General features: G+C 51.4%; 1 protein-coding gene and 1 non-coding gene across 2 annotated transcripts in view; both read right to left on the bottom strand.

Moving 5' to 3' along the window:
* LOC127039734 (zinc finger protein 772-like) overlaps positions 1–25,489 on the bottom strand; it is a 464,874-nt gene that overhangs the window by 384,529 nt on the left and 54,856 nt on the right. The window lies entirely within an intron of this gene.
* On the bottom strand, positions 10,879–10,960 carry TRNAS-GCU (transfer RNA serine (anticodon GCU)). The gene has a single exon. It is a non-coding gene; the product is annotated as a tRNA-Ser (tRNA).

Raw genomic sequence — 25,489 nt, 5'->3', positions numbered from 1 at the left:
ACTGCCCGGTGTCTGCTAGGATCTATAGGAAGCCTTGAGCTATATTTACCCTGCAGATGCGACCCCTGCTATGGACAATAATGAACTGAGAGACTTCCCAAGAGCTTTTTAGGGCATCCCAGATGTTTCCTTCAGGCACTTACAGATTCTGAGTTGGTTTAATGTTTCCTCATCTGTGCGGGGAGATCTCAGGATCCCTCTTTCCTCTGAACCCCGGAGCTCTGGGACCCATGGCTCTTCCCCTTGTTCCAGCTGGGAGATCACATCACGTTGGAAATCCAGAAACCCTGCTCAGATGAAAGAAAACAAAGGAGTTCAGTTGATTTCATACAACTTGATCATAAAAAACATTCTATTAATTTATCTTCAGTACTTAGTGTGACCTGGTGTGCCTGGGGCAGTCCTCACTGAAAATGCCAAGGTCAGAGCAGGTTGAAAAAGGGAGAGCAGATGCTCCCTAAACTGGTGGTTAACACTGAAGTTAAACTCACTGACCAGTCACAAACTGTGCTTCTGATCCCACACACTGGTTAACGAGACTCTGAAAAAAGAAATCACACAGCCTTCTTTATTGCATGACAGTTCTCTGACTCCTAATCAGCAACTAGGTCCGGTACAGTGAGAGGTTATTTAAAAACTCTGCTCACTGTGATACAGCATGGCCAGAGGGCAGCAGCAGAGTGATTCTAATTGGATCCAGGAAGTAAGTGGGTGGAAGGTCAGTCACATTACCCAGTCACTATAGGTTTGGATCTCATCCAAAATACCATGCTGCCAGCCAATCCTTTAGCAGTTAAACTAAATGTTTAGAAGAAAGAACGAATGAAAGAATGAAGTTAAATTCCATCCTTCCAGACAATTCTTTAGCATCTAAATTAAAGGTTTAAAAGAAAGAAAGACAGAAAGAAGTTAAATGGAAAAGCAGTCAGATACATTCCAAAATGGATATATCAGGTTCTTAGCAGTATTGGTGAGTTGCTGGCTTGAAAGTCTGTCTGGAACGCATCCACAGCTTGGATGGGTCATTCAGTCCTTTGTTCCAGGGTTCAGTTTCTAGAGAAGTTGCTCCAGAGGTAGGAAGGGGGATTGAAGACAAGATGGAGATGATGCAGCTGCGCTTTATATTCCTTTTGCCATTTATATTCCTTTTTCCTTTGGCTTGTAATTCCTGTGTCCCAAACATAAGCTTCACAGCACATGGCATGGAAAAGCTTTGGAGGTTTCATTACACAGGCATACCCCAGCATGTCTTGCTGACTCAATAGGTGTATCCCCTTGGTCCATGGGCTCATTGTACAGCTGATGACCCTCAATGGGCCATCAAACAGGCTAAGCAGTGTTGATGCCAATATGTCTGGGGGTGTCACCCAGAAAAACTGCACAAGTCTGGAAATACAGATATACCCTACATATCTGTAACTCACAATACAAAGGTGATAGAAACATAGAAACAAAATTATCATACTTGGCAAATCATAATATTTTCACTGACACTTTACATGGCATACCTAGCATGATTCATTGCAATTTTATCAGATTATATTCTTTTATTATTAATACCAAAGTGTCTCACAATTTCATGCAGTCTCACACTTGCTAAACTAGTGAATTCCCAGGACCAGATCCCCAGGTCCTTGGAGATGCCTAATATTGTGCTTATGAAGGATTGAAATACCCACATATCTGCTGGGAACACATACACAGACACAGTGTCAGTCTATACCCCTGTGTTCACTCTCCTAGAAAATTATGATCAATTTTGTACCCAGTATGGCTTGTGAGGTATCATTAGAAAACGCATAACCTACTGAATATTACCCTCCTCTTATAATGTGTAGTAACACTGTATGTAAAATTGTGAGATTTTACAGTATGATATTACTGAAAAAGTTATAGTTCAGGGGAAAACCCACAGACCAGTTCCTCAGAGACAGCAAGGCAAACAGCTGGTCATATAGCCATTCTCTTGCAGGGGGAAGATGTGAAGACATTAAGGGCTGGTATACACTACGGGGGGAAATCGATCTTAGATACGCATCTTCAGCTACGTGAATAACATAGCTGAAGTTGAATATCTAAGATCGGATTACTAACCCATCCTCACCGCACAGGATTGATGTCCGCGGCTCCTCCTGTCGAATCAGCAACTCTGTTGGGGTTGGTGGAGTTCCGGAATCGATATAAGCACGCTCGGGGATCGATATATCGCGTCTAGATGAGACGCGATATATCGATCCCCCAGCAATCGATTTTAACCCGCCGATACGGTGGGTAGTCTAGATGTAGCCTTACATTCCATCACAGGGACCTATTGAGGCTATTGTGGAAAACGACCACAAGATTAATATTTGAATCAGCTCAACCTGAGGCTCTTTTCTTGGTTACAAGCACGCAGGGGGCGACAGCTATTGGAATACTGTCCCTGAGCTAAAAATCACACAAGCCTTTTACAGCTTAAAACCACAAACAATGACACATACGTTGCAGGTTAATTTCCTTATTTGGAATATATTGCAAAAGATGATGCAGGTCAAAAGCAAGCTGAACAATCAGTTTTCCATATTTGGCCTTTCCTGTTATTTTTATTACACCTGGTGATATGGGAGCAAAACTCTCCATGTCTCAAGAAATTTCACTACCAACCTAGGCCATTTTCACATGCTGGGGTACAATCTAGATCAGTGAGGAGTTGTGTCATCTGTAATCCTGGGTGAGATTCAGTGTTCTGCTGCTGGAGCTCCCCTGTCTGGATACTCCCAGCCACTGTTCAAGGACGCACTGAGTGTCTGTATGATAAGTAACCCTGGACCGGCAGCTCTGACTCCAGCCGCCTGCTTGTTTTACCCCAAGCACATTCTGGTTTGGGTAGAGAAGGCTTAGGGTTTGAGAGAAGGCTGGGGGTAGGAAGCTTGTGTTCATTATGCTGGACCTAACCCCCAGTTTTACTTGAGTAAAGAGGAGATATTTGACATTGTGTGATACTGCTCCTGTGCTCTGTTCCCAAAGTGTTCTGCAGCAGAGGAGGGTCTCTGGTAGTATGTGTGTCACTGGCCTATTGGGGCGATGCTGAAACAGGACAGGGTACATATGGCATTGTGGGGGTGGCATGAACCTTCACTCTTCATTTCCCCTTCCAAAAACAGAAGGGACAGGAACCCTTATCCTGCAAGACCACCGTCTCATAGTTCTCCTGCATGACATCCCAGTAGAGGGCTCTCTGAGCGGGGTCCAGCAGAGCCCACTCTTCCCTGGTGAAATACACAGCCACCTCCTTGAGGGTCACCAGCCCCTGAAAGAGCAAGAGTCCAACACTAAGGACTTGCTGCCCCGCTCACAGCCCCACTATTTGTGGCAGGGAGGAGTGAATCAAATGGAAGCTCTGGGTGGATCGTAGTCAGGAGAGTCCCACCTCGACCTGGCTCAGAGTATCCAGCAAATACCAGGGTGAGGGGATGAAGAGAGAGCCCCTTGTCTCTCCCAGCAGATCCATCACCCCCCTACTAGCCACTGACTGATACAGGAGATGGAGCCCCTAGCAGGGTCCAGGGAGAGCTCGCTGGTAGGACGCCCAACACCCTTCTCATTGTGAGGAGCGGGATATGAAGGGAGAGGCAGCTCCAATAAGTCTGACCCATGGGTACCCCCTTCATATCTCACAGCAGCCGCTGATTAGTGAGGTCAGGCTCCAGTACTAGGAGTCTTGTCAGTTTGACTAGCTCCATGTAGGTGGGCTATTTTCTTTCTTCACAAATTAGGGCATTTCCACCTCCAAACCTCCTGGGTCTGTTCCTAGAATCTAGGCCACTTAGTAAATAACTCCCAGCAGGTTTGCCACACCCTGGCCTCCTCCTTTCTCCACGCTGTGAATTTCCTGCCCCACTCCAACCTCCAAACCAGACTCTGCAAACCTTACCACCTCTGGTGTATTTGCTCTCCCTTTCCTCCAGCAGGAACCCACCAGCAACCCCCTGATAATCTCTACCTGGACTGACTCCACTGCAGCCATTTCTCTTCCCTGTCCCACGCCAGGCTAGGATGAGCTGGAGCAAAACATGAACGTCCTTCTGCAGCCTGTCTGGGGGAGAAGGGCAGCTGTGGGCGTTTCAGAACCGGTTTTAGTTAATTTCACATCATAATTCCTCCAGGCCCTTTCCCTGCAGACAGGCACCCTAGATTCTTTCATGCTGGGAAATGCTCAATCTGTTTATTACAATTTAGACCTGGCCCCTCCTGCCAGGCTAAGTCCACAGACACATTTTTAACCTCCGCTCACCCCTTCTCTGAACACAAGGCTAGAAAAGAGCAGAACCAAAGGAGTAACTGTGAGGGATTCCCACAGACACTGACCCCACGGCAGCCACACCCCAGCAGGGGGAATATGGAGTCAGGAACTGGCTTTTGCTCTGTCTGGTCCTTGTTTTGTTCACTGGAAAGTGGTTCTGCCCCGGGATGCAGCTATACATGTGTCTGGGTGGACTAGAGAGCTGGAAAACTCTCCCCCACATTCATTTCTCCCACTGCCCCTTTCAGTCTCTCCTTCCCCTGTCCTCTTTCCCTGCCCCTCTGGCTGGGACAGTTCCATTCCTGGGGGCTTTGCTCTCCCATGGCTGGATTTTTTCCTAGCAACCGCTAATGGGAGGAGAAATGAGGTGGTGTTGTTTGTGCAGAGTCACTTTCTTGCCAGACCCTAGGACATTCCCTGAGGTCTTTCAGTTACCTGGAGACTCTGGCTCAGAATTTAGTAGTAAAAGGGCCCAGGGCTGCCCTAGGGGGCTAGGACCAGCTGCAGAAAGTCATCCCCTGGGCCGGGCAGAGAAGAAGCTTCAACTAAGGTCACTTCCCAGCACAGAGCCCCAGTGGGGGAGCAGCAGCTGCCAAGCCTGGTCTCCCAGATCACAATGGAGGCTGCAGCGTCTGACCCAGGACGCTGAACCCCAATATCCTGAGCAGAGAGGGACAGAGCGTTTGAGCAGCTTCCCTCCTTTAGCTCTCTGGGGAGAACAGCTAATGGGAGCCTCTCCTCACAGGGAGAATTGCTGATCTCATTTGCCCCACTGTCCATCTGGAATCACTCCTTGTCTTTCCATACAGTGACTCTGGATTAACAATGGTCTCAATGACACCAGATTTCAGAAAGAATGAGTCCAGAATGCTGTGGAAAAGACCATCGTGTGGTAGTGCTGACCCCCTTCCCACCTCCCTCACCCCCGCAGATCTAGAACAAGGACTGAGGGCACAAATTTTCCAAATGGAACCAAAAGTTCCTGCAGTTTTCAAAAGAGGAGAAAAGTAATTTCTGTGATTTCACACTAACAGTGTTTGATAAGTGGACAGAAAGTTATCTCAGTGACAGGGCACGTGACTGGGGAATGCCGGGCAGTGCTTGGAGCCAGGACTCTGGCACAAGTTGACCAGAGAGAAGGATCATGGTTAGCAGCAGCCCCCAGACACCCCCTAGTACCCAGAGCCCAGACCCCCCAGCCAGGGGCCCCAGATACCCCCCAGCCAGGATCCCATCAGATATTCCCTGGGACGCAGCCCCCAGAGTCCCTGGCCAGGGACCCCAGATACCCCTCAAAGCCCCACCGGCCAGAGAACCCCCACCACACCATGATTGCCAGGTTGGGAATCCCAAAGGGTTCCCCCCACCAAGGGCTCCCAGCAGCCAGGGACCCCCTCAAGGGACCCCCCCACTGGGAACTCAGTCCCTCACTGCCTGCCTAGGAACTCCCCCACCCTCCAGAACGATCTACCCTGACATTTGCCTGGGACCCCCTCCTCTGCCCAGTGTGACCCCCTGATGCTTTACAGTGGGACCCCTCACTCTGCTTCCCTGGCATGCCCTGACCTAGTGCCAGGGATCCCCTCCCCCAGCTCTGTGCACTGGGCATGGCAAGAAAACCAGGAAACAGCAGAGGAAGCACAGACAGAGCCCCTGGCACAGAACCAGGCTCCCTTTAACCCCCTGTCCAGCTCCCCCAAGAGACACCCACCCCCACTGTTCTGCAGCCACCGGGACCCCAGCGATACCCACCTCCAGGATCCATAGCCTCAGGGATGGGCACATCCGAACCACCACCCCCCAAAACCCCAAACCTCCACAACCCACCAACCTGACTAGGGTACCCCCTGCCCAGCCACCCAGAGGCCTCCCCCTACCACAATGCCCCTTCAGCTGCAATCTCCCCACACAGACACCTTCCCTGCCCCTGCAAGTGTTACCTCACAGAGTGTGAGAAGTGGCTAGAAAGTTAACACCACCTCCTGCTGGCCAGTGACATAGGCAGAGGGAGCCTGGGGGGTGCTTCTTTAACAGGAGAATGGAAGGCCTGGAGGGCAAGAAAGGTCCACGGGCTGTCACTAGCAAATAATGGCCACCATGGATCCACCCAGAGGCGGCTGCATCTTAGCACATTGGGAAACAACCCATCATATTCAATTAGAAATAAAACAACTAGAGAGAAGTGGGGCAAATGTTTGGGGTATTTTATATCAATCTTTGAGACACGCAGAGAGAACCTGTCACAAACGACATTTGATAACATGAGAGAAAACCACCAAGATCGGAGGGGATTTGATGTTGCTATTAAATAACTAGTGGAAAAGGGGGACTGTTGGACTGGATTTTATATGACTGTCCAATACATAAAAAGAATGTGATGGTCCCTCCCGGCCCCGGGCCAACCATTCACGTGAGCAGCTCAGAGCCCTTTGAGGAGCTGATTTAAGAGGGGGGGGGAAGCTGGAAGGCTCCCTGGACAATGGAAGGGGGCCGCAGGGGGATTGGGAAATGGGGTCTGGGCAGTCTCCATGGGGGATGTGCTCCTCCCTTCCCTGCCCTGGCAGAGAACGGGAACCTCATCCCATCCCACTCCAGGGGGAGCCATGTTCTGGGGAATGACCCAGGGCAACAATTTCCCACCCGAACAAGGACAAATCGCTGCAGATAAAATGGGTGGGAAAATCCACCCCCCATCGGAGAGATTTTAAATTGACATTTGAGAAGTATGGAGAGAAAAGGGAAAAGCAGAGGCAATTAGAGAGCTGATCATTGGGGGGGAGGAGAATCTCCCTGGATTTTATAGCCACGTGTGATAATGAGAGAGAAAAGGGGAAGTCTTGAGAGAATGTGTGTGTGGGAGGAAGTGGCAAAAACAGGGACAGGATCCAGTTAACTCACCTCTCCCCCACCCCGGGAAAGTCCTGGCTGTACAGAGACAGTTCTACCCCCCCCCACCCCAGTGACCTCCCCCTCCCTGCAACTCCAGCTTCTCCCCCCCCGACACCTCCGCCCCCACACCAAAGGGGAGGGCTCTGCCGGCGCCTCCCCCTGAGCTCAACTCCTGCTCCTCCCCCCAGCCCAGATTGTGCCCTTTAGCCCCTCCCCCCAACTCTGCCTCCAGCTGCCTGACCCCCCCGTCCATCAATTTCCTCCTCAGCGCCCGCCCCCCCGCTCCCTGTTACTCCCCTGCCCCGCTTCAGCCCCACCCCCAGCGCCCGGAGGAACGTTACGGCTGGTCCGGGCAGGGGGAAGGGCAGCGGCTTCAGCAGCTGTTACTGGGCATGCGCAGTGCCCGGGAGTAGCACATTGCTATTGGGAGCGATTTAATACACCGCCCCTCCCCTCCGGGCCCCGGGCTCCGCCCCCTGGCCGGGCCCCGGGGTCCGCCCCCCCCCACACACGACGGCCTGGACCCGGCCCCCCCATCCCAGTGCGGCGGGCGGATCCTTCTGCAGCTCCACTGGGGCCGAGGCGGCTCCAAGGCTTCTCCCAGGCTCCCTGGTGCAGAGTCACTTTCCCTTCCCCCGCGGTCTCTTACTCCCCGGGGGCTCCGGGTCACAATGTCTCACCGCCCTTCCCCCGCCTGCAGCTCCGGCTTCTCCCCTCCCGCCCCCGCCAGCCACACCAAGGGGAACCCCCGGGCCCCAGTCTCTGTCCCCACCTGGATCCCAGCGGCGCCGGGGGCAGATCCTGGCTGCAGCTGAGAACAGCGGCTCCGCTCCGTCTGGGGCGGCTCCAGCGCTGCTGGCAGCACGTGGAGAATCAGGGATCAGTTGCTCAGCCCCGGCTCCGCGTCACAATGTGCCAGAGCCCCGCCCCCAGGAGCTGCCCCGCCCATGGGCTGTGCCAGAGCCCCACCCCCAGGAGCTGCCCTGCCCATGGGCTGTGCCAGAGCCCCGCCCCCAGGAGCTTCCCCGCCCCCGGCCTGTGCCAGAGCCCCACGTCCAGGAGCTGCCCCGCCCCCGAGCTGAGCCAGAGCCCCGCCCCCAGGAGCTGCCCGCACCTGGGATGTGTCAGAGCCCCGCCCCCTGGAATTTCCCCATGTTGGGTCTCTGAGCTTTGTTCTCCAGCCGCCTTCTTCCCAGCACCCCATGCTCCCGGCTGCTCCCTTCCTGTGTCTGCAAACGCCCCCCTCCCCCTGGGGCTGGCTGCAGTGCTCACTGAGGCTGACTCCAGATGGTCCCAGGGTGTGAAAGCAGAATCAGGGGGCAGGGAAAGAAGGACTGTTTGGAAAGGTGGGGTTTTTGCGAGGGGAGTTGATCCAGATGGAGTCAGAAGAAGTTGAGCAGCAGAGGCTCAGGGAAATTGAGGGGAAACCCCTGGGTGTCTCAGTGTTGGCCAGGGTTTATACAGCACCTTGCATAATATGGGGTCTGATCTCAGTCATGGTCTGTGCAGCACCTGGGAGCCCTGATGTCTGTTTCCTGATCACAGGCTCTGGGAATGGAGAGAGGGAAATCTCAGCACCTGAAGGTTAATGCAGCCCTGTGTGCAACCCCTGCTAGGGTGATCCGACAGCAAATGTGAAAAATTGGGACGGGGGTGGGGGTAATAGGCACCTATATAAGAAAAAGACCCAAAAATTGGGACATCCAGTCATGCTAGTCCCTGCTGTTCTCATAAGGGGTCGACTTAGAGAGGGTTTGGCTACACTTGCAGCTGTACATTGCTGCGAGTTAAAGCTGTCTTCCTACAGCTGTGTAGGGAAAGCGCTGCAGTGTGGACACACTGACAGCTACCAGCACACTGCCATGGCCACATTTGCAGGGCTGTTGGGAGTGGTGCATTATGGGCAGCTATCCCAGCGTTCAAGTGGCTGCAATGTGCTTTTCAAAAGAGGAGGGTGGGGTGGACTGTGACAGGGAGCGGGGGGGAGACACAGCGAGTGGATTTTTGGAGCTGACACTGTGTCAGCTCCCTGCCTGGCAAGTTCAAGCCCCCTCCCCCACCCCTCTCTCATTCACTAAATGCATATAGCCGCCTTTGTTTTTTTCCTCACAGACCAGATAAGCCACTGATCCAAAACAGACCCCCCCCGTGCCCACCCGGTTGCTTCTCTCCTCAAGCAAACACCAGCTGTGGGCACGGGGGGGGGATCCCTCTGCCTCTGCTCATTCACTGCAAACAGTAACTGTGTTTGGTTTTTAGATAAGCAGCTCCGGGAGCCTTGAGCTCACAACAAAACAAACAGAGGCATCACACCAAAACAAACAGAGGCATCACACCAAAACAAAGAGTGTTATCTCTACTTAAAAGCATTATGGGAAGGTTCCGGAGGTCAGTGACAGCGTCGTAAGATTAATCATTGTTTACACTGGCACCCCAGCGCTGCATCACCAGTTCTGTTCTCTTTATTCCTCTCGTCGAGGTGGAGTACATGCAGTGCTGTAGCCAGGGAGATACAGCGCTGTATGTGCCTTGCCAGTGTGGACGGGGAGTAAGTTACAGCGCTGTAAAGCCACCACCTGCACTGTAACTCTCCAGTGTAGCCAAGGCCTGAGTTGTAGTAATAATAGCAGCCAAGAATCCGGTGGCACCTTATAGACTAACAGACGTATTGGAGCATGAGCTGTCGTGGGTGAATACCCACTTTGTCAGATGCAACAATAGTCCCATATGGGCTAGTGGTCAGGATTCCTGGTTTTCACCCAGGTGGCCTGGGTTCAACTTCTGGTGTGGGAAGAGTGCAGAGCTTTTGCCCAGAGTGGAGGCAGGAAATGAAAGGAACAGGAAGGGATCCTGCCAGCAGGGGAGTTAGACAATGTGGGGAGGGGACCCCAGAAGTGGGGGTGGGGCAGTTGTTTGGAGGGAGATGAGGGAAGGATCCCAGCAGTGTGGGAAGTTGACAACCTGGAGAGCACAGGCCTGGCATGGGGACCTGGAAGAGTGAATGTGTCCCTCTAAACCCATCAACTGCAGACTAGGCAGGCTTGGAAGAATTGCGTATTTGTTGGTAAATGTCAATTTCTGTGTAAACACACAACCCAATGGCAAAATATTTCCATCAATAATCATCAAAATTGACAGATGGGCAAAGTAAGAAACATGCTGCTTGAGAACTTATCATGTTGTAGGAGCAGCAGTGATCTGTATGCTCTGTATAACCTGTATGCTTATAAGGTCTGTTAAACTCCTCCCTTCCCCCAGCTTCTGTCCTTTCCCTCTTTGAATGCCTGTGAAGTGGCTTTCCCATTCTCCTTTGTACCTCCAGTGAATGCCCTTCACCCGGCCCATCTGGCCAGTGGTTCGCTGTGTTACATTTTATTGTACCTCAGGGAGACTGATCTTCATCGCACCGTCCATCGCTGTGCTGTGGGACACTTACCTTAAAGGATCCTGACATCTCCACTGCCAGGCCTGTCCTGGGAGCATGAGTATGAGTGTGACACCCTCCCTCATCCCTTCTTTTGAGCTTAGCTATCAAGCTAATAAATGTGCTGCTTTCTGCCAAACTCTTGGGGGGAGGGGCATTATTAGTCCTCTTTAAGCTTGCTAACTGACCCAATTTTGGGTAACACAAGCAACATTGTTTGATCTGTTATTGTACCAAAGGGGGAGATGGTTGTCTATAAAGGAGGGTGAAGACTAAACGCCTCTGATGAGAATGGGATTTGAACCCATGCAGACAGAGCATAATGGAGTAGCAGTCCATCACCTTAACCACTCGGTCACCTCATCTGAGCTGTCAAAAAACGGACAGGAGGAGAAATCTAAGGCCGGCAGAGGTAGGAACACACCTACTCTGCCTAGCTATGCAGCATGATGGGGCCACTTCCCCAAAATGACCAGTTTGGGATGGTCTTGGGTTACAAATCACTTTAGGATTGAGTGGAATGAAATGTTATTCTCCTTCCTGTATGAGTGAAGGGCAGCAGAACATACCTAGTCCGTCCTGATGAAGGGATAGGTGGGTGAGGAATAGCTTTTATTGGACTGCAGAGAAGTGATTGAGGACGTCACCCTAAACCAGTGGTCCTCAAACATTTCACATTGTGCCCTCTTAGCCATGGCTGTGGCCCCTCGGAAGCCACGGTCAAGAACCGGGGCTGGGAGGAGCGGGGCTGTTGCTTGCTGGGGAGAGGGGTGCGGGCAGGGGTAAAGGGGTCGACGCCGGGCTGGGAGCCAGAGTCTCAGGCTGAGGGTGGGGTTGGGGAAGAGCTGTGGCAGAGTGGTGCTGAGTGGTGCTCCCTCCCTGCCCTCCATGTGGGCTGGCTCAGGTCCTGAGGTGCCCCCATGAATGTTCCTCTGTGTCCCCCTAGGAGTCGCACCCCACATTATGGGGACCACTGAACCCTACTCGCTAAGCCGGGGCTAGTGATGCCAAACCCCCGGGAAAGGGAGAACAAGTGTGGGGCCCCAGCACCAGAACCATGCCCCACCTTCTGTCTGTGGCTCTACCCCCTTCTGTCTGTGGCTCTACCCCCTTCAACACCTTCCACCCATGGCCCCATCCACTGTCACCTCTGTTCCACCCCTTCCCCCACCAGTCCCACCCTATCACTCCTTTACCCCTGCCTCGCTGTGGCCCTGAGACCAGAGAAGCTCTCTGCCCCTGCTACAGCCCCCGGGCTGTAGCAGGGAGTGGGAGCTCCTCCAGCCCTGTGGCTGACATTGGGGAGACTTTTCCAGGGGGACCTAACTTGGCCAGGGCCCCTGGTCATGGGCCCCACTGTCCCCTTGGCAATGCAAGGTTTGGGGAGGCTGAGCCCCTTTGTCATAAACAGATAGCTAAGGGTTAATGTTCTTTTACCTATAAAGGGGAAACACCAGTAACCTAAAACACCTGACCAGAGGACCAATCAGGAAACAAGACTTTTTCAAATCTGGGTGGAGGGAAGTTTGTGTGTGAGTTCTTTGTTCTTTGTCTTGTGTCTATGGCCTCTCGGCTATGAGAGTGATTTTTCTATCTCCTGCCTTTCTAATCTTCTGTTTCCAAGTTGTAAGTACAAAGATAATAAGACAATAAGTTTATATTGTTTTTTTTTTGTATTTACATGTGTGTAGTTGCTGGAATGTTTAAATTGTATTCTTTTTGGATAAGGCTGTTTATTCATTTTTTTCTTTTAAGCAAATAACCCTGTATTTGTCACCTTAATACAGAGAGACCATTTTTATGTCCTTTTCTTTCTTTTTATATAAAGCTTTCTTTTTAAGACCTGCTGGATTTTTTCTTTAGTGGGGACTCCAGGGAATTGAGTCTGCAGCTCACCAGGGAATTGGTGGGAAGAAGAAGTCAGGGGGAAAATCTCGTTGTGTCAGATTTACTAGCCTGACTTTGCATACCCTCTGGGTAAGGGGGAAGAGAGATTAGCTATCTCGGTACTTCTAGTTCCAGGATTGGAAACAGGGAGGGGGAGTCCCTCTGTTTAGATTCACGGAGCTTGCTTCTGTATATCTCTCCAGGAACCCAGGGAGGGAACACCTGGAGGGGAGGAGGGGGAAGGGAAATGGTTTATTCTCCTTTGTTGTGAGACTGAAGGCATCTGAGTCTGGGGGTCCCCCGGGGAAGATTTTGGGGAGACCACAGTGAGCCAGGCACTGTATAAATCCCTGGCTGGTGGCAGCTTTACCAGGTCCAAGCTGGTAACTAAGCTTGGATGTTTTCATGCTAACACCCATATTTTGGACGCTAAGGTCCAAATCTGGGAAAAAATGTTATGACACCCCTCCCTCCTGAGCCTCCATTACGAGCCGCCCAGGCTACCACTGCTCAGTGTGTGGCCAGTCTCTGTGTTCTCTGCTGCTCGTTCTGGGGAGCCTGGCCGGCCTTAGGGGTGGGGCCCCCCGACAGCCGCCCAGGGCTCCAGGGGTCAAAGAGCACCGTGTGGCAGTGCAAAGGTGCTCACTGCTCTCCCCTGCCCCAATGCTCCTCCATGGGTCCATAGAGGTTTGAGGGGAGTAAGGAGCAACCCTATGTGCTCCATGCGTCCTGGTCACTTTTCCCACCTGGGCTGTGCTGTGAGGGGAGCATCAGAAGCTGCTGCTCTCTGCCCTCCCACTATGCAACCCGGCTGAGGAAAGTGACCTGGATGCAGGGAGCTCGGATGATCTCACTTCTTGCCCCCACATCCCACAGCCCCTAGGGGTGCCCAGATGAGCAGCGTTCCAGGGAGGAGTGGGGGGCAGCTATGCCAGCTGCTCCATGCACACAGGTCAGTCTCCCCATGTGGGTGCAGGAGGGGGTGCAGGGGTTTCTGTGATGCCTATTCTATCAATATCGTCACTCAATACCAGGCACTCAAATTCACCCGTCTTAGTACTTAGACATCTAGCGTTTGTATTTAAGCACTTCTAAAATGTGTCCCATTTTAGCTGTCTGCTATTACATGATGTAATTGAGGGAGACTCTTTCATTTCACTGTTTCTCATCAGAACCTACCTGTACATTATCATCTTCCATCCTCTCCTCTTTACTAGGCTGTAGAGAATCCCTGTGAATAGTTCCTCTCCTAACGGATGTCTCTGTCTGAACCCTGTGCTCCTCAGCGCCTGTTGGCTTTCCCCAGCTCTGAGGCTGTGTCTACACCGCGCACCTTACCACGGTGCAGCTGTGCCACTCTAACCATGCCATTGTAAGGTGCGCTGTGTGGCCGTCCTTATCGCTGGGAGAGAGCTTCCCTGGCAACAAAGCCAAACTACCTCCAACGAGGGGCAGGAGCTTCGTCACCGAGAGCATAGCTCCACCTATGAAGTGCTGTTCACACTGCTGCTTTTCATGGTTCAAATTTTGGCATTCGGGGAGTGTTTTTTCTCACCGCAAAGAGACAAAATTTTTAGCAACAAAAGCCGAAATTAAAAAAACTCCTCTGCAACCTATTTAATTTTACCTTTATACAACCTTTATACTGCCTCCAGTTTTCGTGTCCTCATTTGAAAAAAGATGTTGTGAAATTGGAGCTAGGGCAGCAAAGAGCCACCAAATGTTCTGAGGGCTGGAGAAAAATGGCTTCCAGTGAGCTATTGAAAGAGCTCAACCTGTTTAGCTTATCAAAAGAAGATTGAAAGGTGAATTCATTGAAGTGTTGAAGTGCCTTAATGGAGAGAAAAGATTGGGTATTTACAGGCTCTTGAATGGAGCAGAGAAAGGCATAACAAGACCCAATGGCTGGAAAGTGAAAAGAGACAAATTCATATTAGAACTAAGGCACAAATAGTCAACAGCGAGGATGATTCACCACAGGAACAAGCTACTGAGGAAAGTGGTGGATTCGCCATCTCCTGATGTCATTTAATGAAGACTAGATGCCTTTCTGGAATGTGTTTGCCCCCAAAGTAGCTGTTGTGTCATACAGGAGGCCTGTGATATGCAGGTTAGACGCTCTAATGGTTTCTTCTGACCATGAAGTCGACTAATTTTTGAAAAACTGAGTGTAGCATTGGGAGCAGCTTCTGATGTTTTCCTGTCTAGCCGGCTTGCTGCCTAGAACGAATGCTCCTTGAGTGGGGTGATCCACAGGGAGTAGCTCAAACCTCCCAAAGTGCCTGGCCAGGGGCAGGACATTAGCCCAGCAAGGGAGGGGTGTGGCAGTGACATCTCAAAGGCCTTTTGCAGGACCTGAGACTATTGGTCAAAAGTGGTGGGGAAGTGGTGACCTCACAGAGAGATGCTGACATCAGCCAGGCAGGACAGGGGCGAGGGGCCAGGGAAACCTCTGAGACCTCTGTGGCTTTGCTTCAGCACGTTTCCTTCTCCAGGTCTCTCTTTGAGGACTGAGAGATTATTTGGGGTCATGGACGTGAGCGCCAGGAGGAACCTCTTTCGATTTTCCTCCTTCCCTTTTAGTGATTTTACTAGAAAACAGCCGTCCCTGTTTAGAAGGTAAGAGCCTCCTGGAGGTTTGAAACCTGTTCAGTCTGATCTATATGGTGACAAGTGAATTCTAGGCATGGAAAACACTAGCTTAAGGTGGCAGAATTTTATTGCACACCTGGGATTTTGTCCCTTAGAATCACTGGGGACATTAGGATTTGTCCTTTTTGTTTCACCTCTTCCTCCATCCCTTCCTCCTTTTCTTATCTTGCTTCTATTGTCCTTTCTCCTGTTCCCTTCCCAACAACAGGAAGGAGGTGTGTGTGTGTGTGTTGCGAGGAAGTCCTCTGCAGCTCCCACTATGGAAGGTCCACCCAAAAATGTGGGACTGAAATAGTGCTCGGGCAGTGATCCCCACCAGTGACCTGGGCCATCCTTTGGGCTGTCTGGTGAGAACCCTCAGCCTCCCGTCCTCAGTCTCTACCCCGATTGGCTGAGCAGGGGGTTATTGACAGGGAGGAGACTCAGGTCCTTGTTGTTCTCTTTTAAGATCAAGGAAATAAGTCAGAACCAGTTCTATCTTTGATTAATTTTGCTGCTTCTCTGCATTAATTGTCTCTGAGCAGTTGATGATTCTCTCTAACATTGCAGTTTTCCTCAAATACTTGCTGAATAATTACTGTCACTGTTGTTGGTCTGGAGCTCATCTGAGAGCACAGTATTCAGGTCATTCAATGTCTGAAATTCAAGATCTGATGGTTTGTTTGAAAATCAGGGCTCTTGGGTCCTATTCCCAACACTGCCTCTGATGGTCTGTGTGACCTAAGACAAGTCAATTCTCCTTTCTCAGCCTTAGCTTCTCCCTCTTTCAAGTAGGGATAATAATGATCCGCCCTTACCTACCTCATGGTGGGTGAAGGATGCGGATCCATTTGGGAGTGTCACTAGAAGTAGTGCATAATATGAGGTTTCCCATCAGGTTTACTCAGAACAGATTATGACATAATAGATTAGCTGAAATAGTCTATTTTATTTGTATTTTTTTATTTTGAAATTGTTAATAGTAGCAACGACTTAGCTCAGATTGAAGCATCTTATCTAATGGTTGAGATGTGTCTCCTCTTTGTGTGCGAGGAGACAATTTAACACACTCTGACAAAGAGGAGATGCTTTTGTTTTGCAACAAAATATTTTTGCAAAGAACTTTCATCCCACTTGTTATGATTTTGAGAAACAAACTGGTTTAGTCTGAATGGGATTTTCGAACAGAAACGGTTTGAATGAAATTTTCCCATCATCTCGATTCCTGGGCTCTATCCCTGCCTCTGTGGTGTTTTCGTCTGTTAGAACAGGAGTCAGAACTGGTGGCTTCTCTTTCTGGCTCTGCCACCGCCTTGCTGTGTAGGCCTTGGGTAGGTCACCTCCCTTCTCCCATCTGTCCAATGGGAACAGGAACAGTTCTCGAACTATGGGCAGTTGAGAGCCCAAGTGAGATGAGGGGCGTTAAAGCCCTCTGTGAAGGAGAAAGGGGAGTTTCACAGTGTTTAGCACCAAGGAATTCTAAAGTTTGCTAAAATGTCTAGTCTGTGGAAACAAGAAATGGTCAGGGCCAAACTTATTAACAACTGCCTTTTTAAAGCCCATGCAAAGATGTGAGTCCCTATCTTTTAGGTACCTGTGGTTCTTTGCCAGCATCAGAGAAGAGGTTCCTGCCTCCGTTTTTGTGGCCTTAACAAACCAGGTGTTGTGCCCCAGTTCTCGTCTGAGATCCCTGAAAATGAACATCTTCCCATCCATGAACAAGACAGGACCTATCTTTCAAAGGGGAACAAAAAGACCTCTGGGATTTACAGACTAGCTAGCCTGACTGCCATAAATGGAGAGATCCTGCAATACATTCTTAAACACTCAGTTTGTCAGCAGCACCTACAGGATAATTTGGTTCTAATGACTAGTGAGCGTGGATTTGTCAACAACAAATCATTCCAAACCAATCCTCTTTCCTTCTTTGGCAGGGTTCTGGGCCTGGTGGAGGTGGGTAAACAATAGTTGGGATCTAGCTTGGTGTTACTAAGGCTTTTGACACAGTCCCGTTGGACATTCTCAGAAGCAAACTAGGGAAGTGTAGTCCAGCTGCAATCAGTGTAATGTGGGTGCAGAGCTAATTGAAAGCCAAGACTCCAAGAGCCCTTCTCCATGTTTGGCTGCCCAACGGAGAGGGTGAACCTAGTGGGTCTGTCAGGGATCAGTCCGGTGTCAAGTACTATTCTATATTTTCATGAATGATTTGGAAAATGGAGTGGAGAGCATGCTTCTAAAATTTACAACTGACACCAAGCACTTTGGAGCACAGGATTGAAATTCAAAACACCCTTAACAAATTGGAGACTCGGTCTTCTTGAGCCAAACTCCATGGTTAGGGCTCTCTCTCTACACTGGGCTGAAGTGAAACCCCAGAGCCAAGCACTCCTCCTGGGCAGTGAGCTCCGACCTTGATTGATCAGATGCTGCTTAGCACTGTCAGAGCAGCTTTTGCTGGGGGATTCTCCCAGCACTTTCCAATAGCGGGAAAGTATGAAATCCCCATTTGACTGCTGGGGTCAGAGCCCGAGAGTGGGGAGCAACTTGCCCAAAGTCCCCAGGAAAAGGAAAACAACCAGCAGTGGAACCAATAGGAAACCCAGCAATGGAACTCAGGAGTCCTGGGGGTGTGCTATGGTGACCAGATGTCGCAATTTTATAGGGATAGTCCGAGTTTTGGGGTCTTTTTCTTATCTAGGATCCTCTTACCCCCCATCCTGTCCCGATTTTTTACACTTGCTGTCTGGTCACCCTAGGGTGTGCATATGTGTGGGTCCCCGCTGCTCCCTGCCCCCCTCATTGAAGCAGATGTGCAGGGTTACTGCCCTGGGAAGTGCAGGGCACTAGTGGATGTGGGGTTGGCTGGAGGTAGGGTCTGGCTTCAGGCAGGCCAAGGGCTGCGGGGCTGGCTGGCTTCACGCAGGGTGGTGCATCAGGGGTTGGCTGGAGACAGGGCATGGAGGATGCGGCTGGTGCAGGCAAAGCAGAAGGTGCAGGGCTGGCTGGAGACAGAGACTGACTGCGGGCAGGGCAGGGCAGGGCAGGGGGTGCAGGGCTGGCTGCAGGCAGGGCGTGGGGCAGGGCCGGTGCAAGGATGTTTCATGCCCTAGGCGAAACTTCCACCTTGCACCCTCCCCCCCCACACCCCTGCCCTGAGCGCCCCACCCGTGGCAGCTCCCTCCTCCACCCTGAGGCTCCCCTCTTGTGGCAACTCCCCTGCTCTGCCCTGCGGCACCCCCCTCGTCCCAGCTCACCCCTGCTCCGAGCACGAGCACCCCAAGCACGCCGTGGCCGCTTCACTTCTCCCACCTCCAAGGCTTGCAGCGCCTAAGCCTGCCAGGCAATCAAGCACCCTCCTCTGAGCCACAGCAGCCCTGATAGTTGACAATAGAGGCAACTTAACCCCTGAGTTCCTTCAATGTGTCCCCCTCCGGGGTCCAGCTCCAATCAGCAGATACTCGGGGTATGTCTATACCACCTGCCGAATCGGTAGGCAGCGATCCATCCGGCGGGGGTCGATATATTGCGTCTAGTGTAGATGCAATACTTTGAGTGCTCTCCCCTCGCCTGCTGTACTCCAGTTCGGTGAGAGGCGCAGGCAGAGTCTACGGGGAGCTGCAGCAGTCAACTCACCGCGACTGTGACATTATAAGTATAATCTAATATCTCATTGAAAGGTGACAGGGCCAGAAAGAGTTAATTAACTCACCTCACCGACTGACCTGACCCGTGGGTGAACCTTAAAAACTGGTTAACAAGATATGTAAATGAACAGAGCTTTGAAATGCAAGTCTGCAGTGTTAGAGGTAGAAGACGAGGTGTTTGCTCAGGTCTTGTGATGTCAGCAAACAAGTCTTGTCTATTGCTATAGTTTTAATTCAAAGAGCAAAAAAAGAATATTAACATTTATGATGATACTTGAGTGAAATAGTATTATTGTCTGTGATTCTTTGAAGGTTGTGGTAATCTGTATCTGAACTGTTTGATGGATGCACTAATTGCCAGGATGTTTGGAAGAAGAGTTAAGCCTATTGTTTTCTCAGGCTGAAAGGCTGCTGGAAATGTATAAGAACCTGGGACACGATCCTTCTTCATCTCAGATCTGCTTTGGGTTTCAAGAGGGGGAAACCTTAAGCCACAAGGATTGAGATCCCCAGTCATTGACTGGAGCCACCCTGAATATGGACATTGGATTATAACCTATGGACTATTTCTAAAAGGACTTTTGGCAACTACGAGCTCATCTCTACTGTGTATCTGAACCTCAAAAATTGAATTCAAGTCTATATGTCTATTAATCTTTTAACCAACACTCTCTCTCTTTTCTTTTCTAATAAATTTTAGCTTAGTTAATAAGAATTGGCTATAGCATTTATTTTAGGTAAGATCTAAGTTATAATTGAACCTGGTTATGTGGCTGATCCTTTGGGATCGGAAGAATCTTTTCTTTTATATGATGAAGTAAGATTTTCAGGAATCATCATCATATCTGACAGGTGTGTCTGGACGGAGGCCTGAGGCTGGGTACTTTAAGGGAACTGTGTGCTTTAAACTTCTAAGTAACCAGTGAGGTACTACAGAAGCTGTTTTGTGCTGGCTTGGTAAATCTAAGTATTGAAATAACCACCAGCCTTTGGGATTTGTCTGCCCTGTTTTGCTTTCAATTCACTCTGATTGAGTTAGCTGAGCTGGCTCCCATGGGCAGCACTGTCACATTTACATCCAGGCTTCAGGGGTCCGGGGGATCTTAGGGGCCTTGGGGTGCACAGATACCTACATCCAGGCCATAGGGGTCCCTGGGGGGCTTAGAGAGTTTTGGGGGGACACAGATACCAATCTCCATGCTCTAGGGGTCCCAGGGGGACTTAGAGGGTTCGTGGGGGGGCACATATTCCTACATCCAGGCTGCAGGGGTACCAGGGGGGCTTAGGGGTTTAGTGGGAGGCAAAGATACCTACGTCCAGGCTGGAGGCATCCTGGGAGTCTTAGGGGATTTGTGGGGGCCAAAGATACCTATGTCCAGGCTGTAGGGGTACAAGTGGGTTTTAGGGGTTCGGGTGGGCACAGATATGTATGTCCAGGCTGTATCGGTCCCAGGGGGGGTTAGAGGTTTCGTGAGGGGCACAGAAATCTACATCCAGATTGTAGATGTCCCCGGGAGGCGGGTGTTAGGGGGGTTGTGGGAGTGCAAATACCTATGTCCAGGCTGTAGGGGTTCCTGGGGGCTTAGAGGGTTTCTGAGGGGCACATATACCTATGTGCACACTGGAGTGTCCCAGGGGTCTATATGGGGTACAGATACCAATGTTCTGGCTGTATAGGTCCCTGGGGGGCTTAGGGGGTTTGTGGGGGGCACAGATACCTAAGTCCAGGCTGCAGCGGTCGCGAAGGGTCTTAGGGTCTGTCACAGAGTGTGAAGGAGTCCGGTCCTGCACCCCTCTCCCTGGGACTCACAGTGATTCTGAGCCAGCCAGTAAAACAGAAGGTTTATTGGACAACAGGAGCACAGATACAGCAGAGTTTGGATGCACAAGCAGGACCCCGCAATCGAGTCCTTCTAGGGGTTCAGGAAACTTAGTTCCCAGTTTGGGAATCCCTGAGTTCCAACCACCAAGACTAAAACTGAAACTGAACTAACCCAGCTCCCTCCAGCCGGCCCCTTCCTGTGTCCAGCTTCCCGGGCAAAGGTGCTGACCCCTCCCCCTGCCTAGCTCAGGTTACAGGCTGAGCACGTGTCCAGTCCTAAAGTCACCTGCTACTCTCCTATTCCCCACACAGACAGTCCCCACTCCATCACAGTAATGCACAGAGCATTTCCCGCATGGAGCAACAGTGACACCGTGTGGCCAAGCAGGGTAATGCACAGAGCATTTCCCGCATGGAGCAACACTGACACCATGTGGCCATGTTGGGTTTTTCACAGAGCATTTCCCATATGGAGCAACAGTGACACCGTGTGGCCACACAGAGTATTGCACAGAGCATTTCCTGCATGGAGCAACAGTGACACCTTGTGACCATGCAGGGAAATGCACAGAGCATTTTCTGCATGGAGCTACAGTGATTCCATGTGGCCACGCAGGGTAATGCACAGAGCATCACGCCTATGTAGAGGCTGTAGAGATCCCTGGGTGGCTTAAGGGGTCTTGCGGGGAACAGATAGCTACGTCCAGGCTGGAGACGTTCTGGTGGGCATTAGGGGCTTCATGAGGGGCAGAAATATCTACGTCAGGGCTGGAGAGGTCCCTGGATGGCTTAGGGGGTTGTGGTGAGCATAGATACATACGTCCAGGCTGTAGTGGTCCCTGGGGGTTTAAAGAGTTGGTAAGGGTCACAGAAACCTACGTATGGTCTGGAGAGGTCCCTGGGGGACTTAAGGGGTTGTGGTTGTGGTTGCGCAGATACCTACGTACTGGTTCGAGGGGGTCCTGGGGAGCTTAGGGGGTTTGTGTGGCGTACACATAGCTACAACCAGGCTGGTGGGGGCCCTATGGGTCTTAGAAGACTGGTGGGGGGCAGAGATACCTATGTAGAAACTGGAGAAGTCCTGGGGAGGGCTTTGATGGTTCCTGGAGGTCACAAATATCTACATCCAGGCTGGAGGAGTTCTGGGGGTATTAGGGAGTTGTGGGGGGGGGGCACAGATAACTATATCGAGGCTGTAGGGGTCCTGGGGTTGCTTTGGGGCATTTTGGGGTACAGATACCTACTTCCATGCTGTAGGGGTCGCTGGGAGGATCAGTGGGTTCGTGAGGGTGCACAGATATCTACGTCCGGGCTATAGGGATCCTGGGGGGGGCTTAGGGGTTTGTAAGGGGCACAGATACATTAATCCAGGCAAGAGGAGTCCTAGGGACCTTAGGGGGTTCATGCTGGGCACAGATACCTGCGTCTAGGCTGGAGGGGTTTCGGGTGTCTAGGAGGGTTGTGTGGGCACAGATACCTATGTCGATGCTGGAGGGGTCCTGTCATGTCTTAGCGGATTCGTGGGGTCAGAGATACCTACATCTAGGCTGGAGGGGTCCCAGGGGGATTAGGTGTGTTTGTGGGGGGGGAACAGATACCTACATCCTGATGGTAGGTGGCCCTGCGTAGCTTAGGCGGTTTTTGTCAGTCACAGATACAAACATCCATGCTGTAGTGGTCCTGAAGGACTTTGTGGGGCTCTAGGAGTCACAGATACCTACCTACAGTCTGGCAGGGTCCTGTGAGTATTAGGGGGTGTGTGGGGCGTACAGATGCCTACATCTGGGCTTGTGGGTTCCCTGGGGGGCTTAGAGGTTTGTGGAGAGCACAGATACCATTATCCAGGCTAGATGGGTCCTGGTGGGATTAGGGGGTTGTGGGGGGCACAGATACCTATGTAAGCAGAATCAAGATGAACTCTACCCTGACATCTGGTGGTGAATTATGGCAAGTGTGGAAAAGAATTTCAGGGTCTGACCATGTTTGCATAGACACACCCACCGTGCCTGACAGGGCCACGGCAGCCTGGGATGGTTACTTTGGTAGCTATGGTATCCCCAGTTTATTTGTTGTTGGGGTGTGAGATGTGGAGTGTTGTCAACCTGATTGTGTGGATGAGGAACTGTGAAACAGCTTTGAGACAGGGATTCTCTCCATCAGTGGAGTGGCACTCACTAGACAAGGGAGTGGGCTCCTTGTGTGAGCCAGAAACACTAATTGCATATTCTTCTCTTCTAACAGTTGAATAGTAGAGGTGGTTGTTGAATTTGTTAATAACTGAAGTTCCAGGCTCCTGAGCTGAAGTCATTAAAGTACTGTGTTAACTAGTGGGGGAGTTTGAAACTATATTGTAGAGCAGCTGATGGAGAAGAGCAGTTTGTGGGACACTTAGAATGGGTCACGGAGTGAAGTAAGCTAAGTAGTTTTTGGAGACAGTTGGAGCAGATCACAGGTTGGCTGGTGGAGCAGAGCAGCTGGTGGGGAAGGCGAAAGTAGAAACCCACGGAGAGGCAGGGCAGTCGGCAGTGGACCACGTAAGGTGCACCTTTCTACCCAGGCTGGTGGGGGAAAACCCTGCAGATAGACTCTTGAACTCGGGGGCTGCTGGACTGTGGGTGATTTTGGGGTTGTTGGAGTCTTGAAATATTTGAGGTATTGTACTTTGGAGTCTTGGGGTGATTTGGGGATTGCTGGACTCATGAGCCCAGGGAAAAGGACACGGCCTAGTTGAGGTGTTTTCCCAATTTAATGCTATGTTGTTTATCTCACGTTATTAAACATTTTCTGCTATACCCAGACTCTATGATTGCTAGAGGGGAAGTATTGCCTCTTTGAGGCACCTAGGGGTGCGTATGTAAAATTTTCCCATGTCACTGGGTGAGGGCTCGAGCTGGTTTGCATTACGTAATAGGGAAGAGACCCCTATGTATTGAACCCTGTCCTTCCTGCTATCAATTCAGCCTGGCAGATGGGTTCCACCTATGTCCAGGCTGAAGGGATCCTTGGAGGTCTTAGGGGGTTTGAGGGGGGCACAGAGATCTAGGTCCAGGCTTTAAGGGTCCATGGGGGGCTAAGGGGTTTGGTGGGGGCACAGATACCTATGTCCCAGCTGCAGGGGTCCCAGAGGGGCTTAGGGGTTGTCACAGAGTGTGGTGGAATCTGGCCCTGCACCCCTCTTCCAGGGACACACAGTGACTCAGCCAGCCAGTAAAACAGAAGGTTGTTTTGGACAACAGGAACGAAGGATACAGCAGAGCTTTTGGGCACAACCAGGACCCTTCAGTCGAGTCCTTCTGGGGGTTCAGGAAGCTTAGTTCGCAGTTTGGAATTCCCTGAATTAAAACTACCCAGCTCCAAACCAAAACTGAACTAACTCCCTCCAGCCGACCCCTTCCTGTGTCCAGCTTCCCGGGCAAAGTGCTCACCCTCTCAGCCCTGCCTAGCTTGAGTTACAGGCTTATGTCCTGTCCCTCACCTAAAGTCACCCCCTGCTCTCCCATCCCCCACACAGACAGTCCCCACTCCATCACAGTAATGCCCAGAACATTTCCCGCATGGAGCAACAGTGACACCGTGTGGCCACGCAGGGTAATGTCCAGAGCATTTCCTGCATGGAGCAACAGTGACACCATGTTGTCACGCAGGGTAATGCACAGAGCATCACACCTACGTAGAGCCTGTAGAGACCCCTGGAGGGTTTACGGGGGTTCGTAGGGTCACAGATACCTACATCCAGGATGGTCGGGACCCTGGGAGTGCTAGGGGGTTTGTGAGGGGAATAGGTACTTCCGTCCAGGCTGTAGAGGTCCTGGTGGGGATTAAGGGCTTCGTGGAGGACACCAATATCTACGTCCGGGCTGAAGGGGTCCCTGGACGGCTTAGGGGGTTGTGGTGAGCACAGTGATCCCTGGGGGTATAGGGACTTGGTGAGGGGCACAGATACCTATGTATGTCCTCGAGGGGTCCCTGGGGGGGCTTAGTGGTATTGTAGGGGACACAGATACCTACGTCTAGGCTATAGGGATTCTGGGGGGGCTTAGGGCTTTGGGGGGGCACAGATACCTACATCCAGGCTGGAGGGGTCCCGGGGGGCTTAGGTGGTTTGTGGGGGGGGGCACAGATATGTACGTCCAGGCTGGAGAGGTTCCTGAGAGGATTAGGGTTTTTTGCAGATGGCAGAGATACCTATCTCTATACTCTAGGAGTCCCTGGGGGACTTAGGGTTTTTTGGGAGGCACAGATAACTGTGTCCAGGTTGGAGTGGTTCCTGGGGGGTTTAGGGAGTTCCTGGGGGGCACAGATACCTAGGTCCATGCTGTAGGGGTCCCTGGGTGGATTAGGGGGTTTCTGGGTGGCAGAGATACCTACGTCTAGGCTATAGGGGTCCCTGGGAGGCTTAGGGGGTTTGTGGGAGGCAGAGATACCTACTTCCAGGCAATATAGCTTCCTTGGGGAATTAGTGTGTTGGGGGGGCACAGACACCTGTGTCCCGAGGAGTTTAGGGGGTTTGTGGGGTGCTCAGACACCTGTGTCCAGGCTGTAGGGATCCCTGGGGGGTTAGAGGGTTCGTGGGGGTCACAGATAGGGACTTCCAGGCTGAAGGGGTCCCTGGGACGTTTGGGGGTTTGTGGGAGCACAGATACCTACGTCCAGGCTAAAGGGATAATGGGGATGCTCCAGTCTGCAAGTAGTTATCTGTGACCCCTATAATTCTCCTAAGCCCTCTGGGACCCCTCCAGTCTGCATGTAGGTATCTGTGACCCCCAGAAAACCCTGAATGCCCCAGGAACCCCTACAGCCTGGACTTAGGTATCTGTGACTCCAACGAACCTTCTAAACCACCCAAGACCCCTCCAGCTATGACGTAGGTATCTGTTCCCCCCTCAACCCCCAATCCCCTCGGGACCCTT

Source organism: Gopherus flavomarginatus, chromosome 23 (assembly GCF_025201925.1).
Source record: "Gopherus flavomarginatus isolate rGopFla2 chromosome 23, rGopFla2.mat.asm, whole genome shotgun sequence".
NCBI classification, from domain to species: Eukaryota; Metazoa; Chordata; order Testudines; family Testudinidae; genus Gopherus; species Gopherus flavomarginatus.
This window is presented reverse-complemented; position numbering and strand designations above follow the sequence as displayed.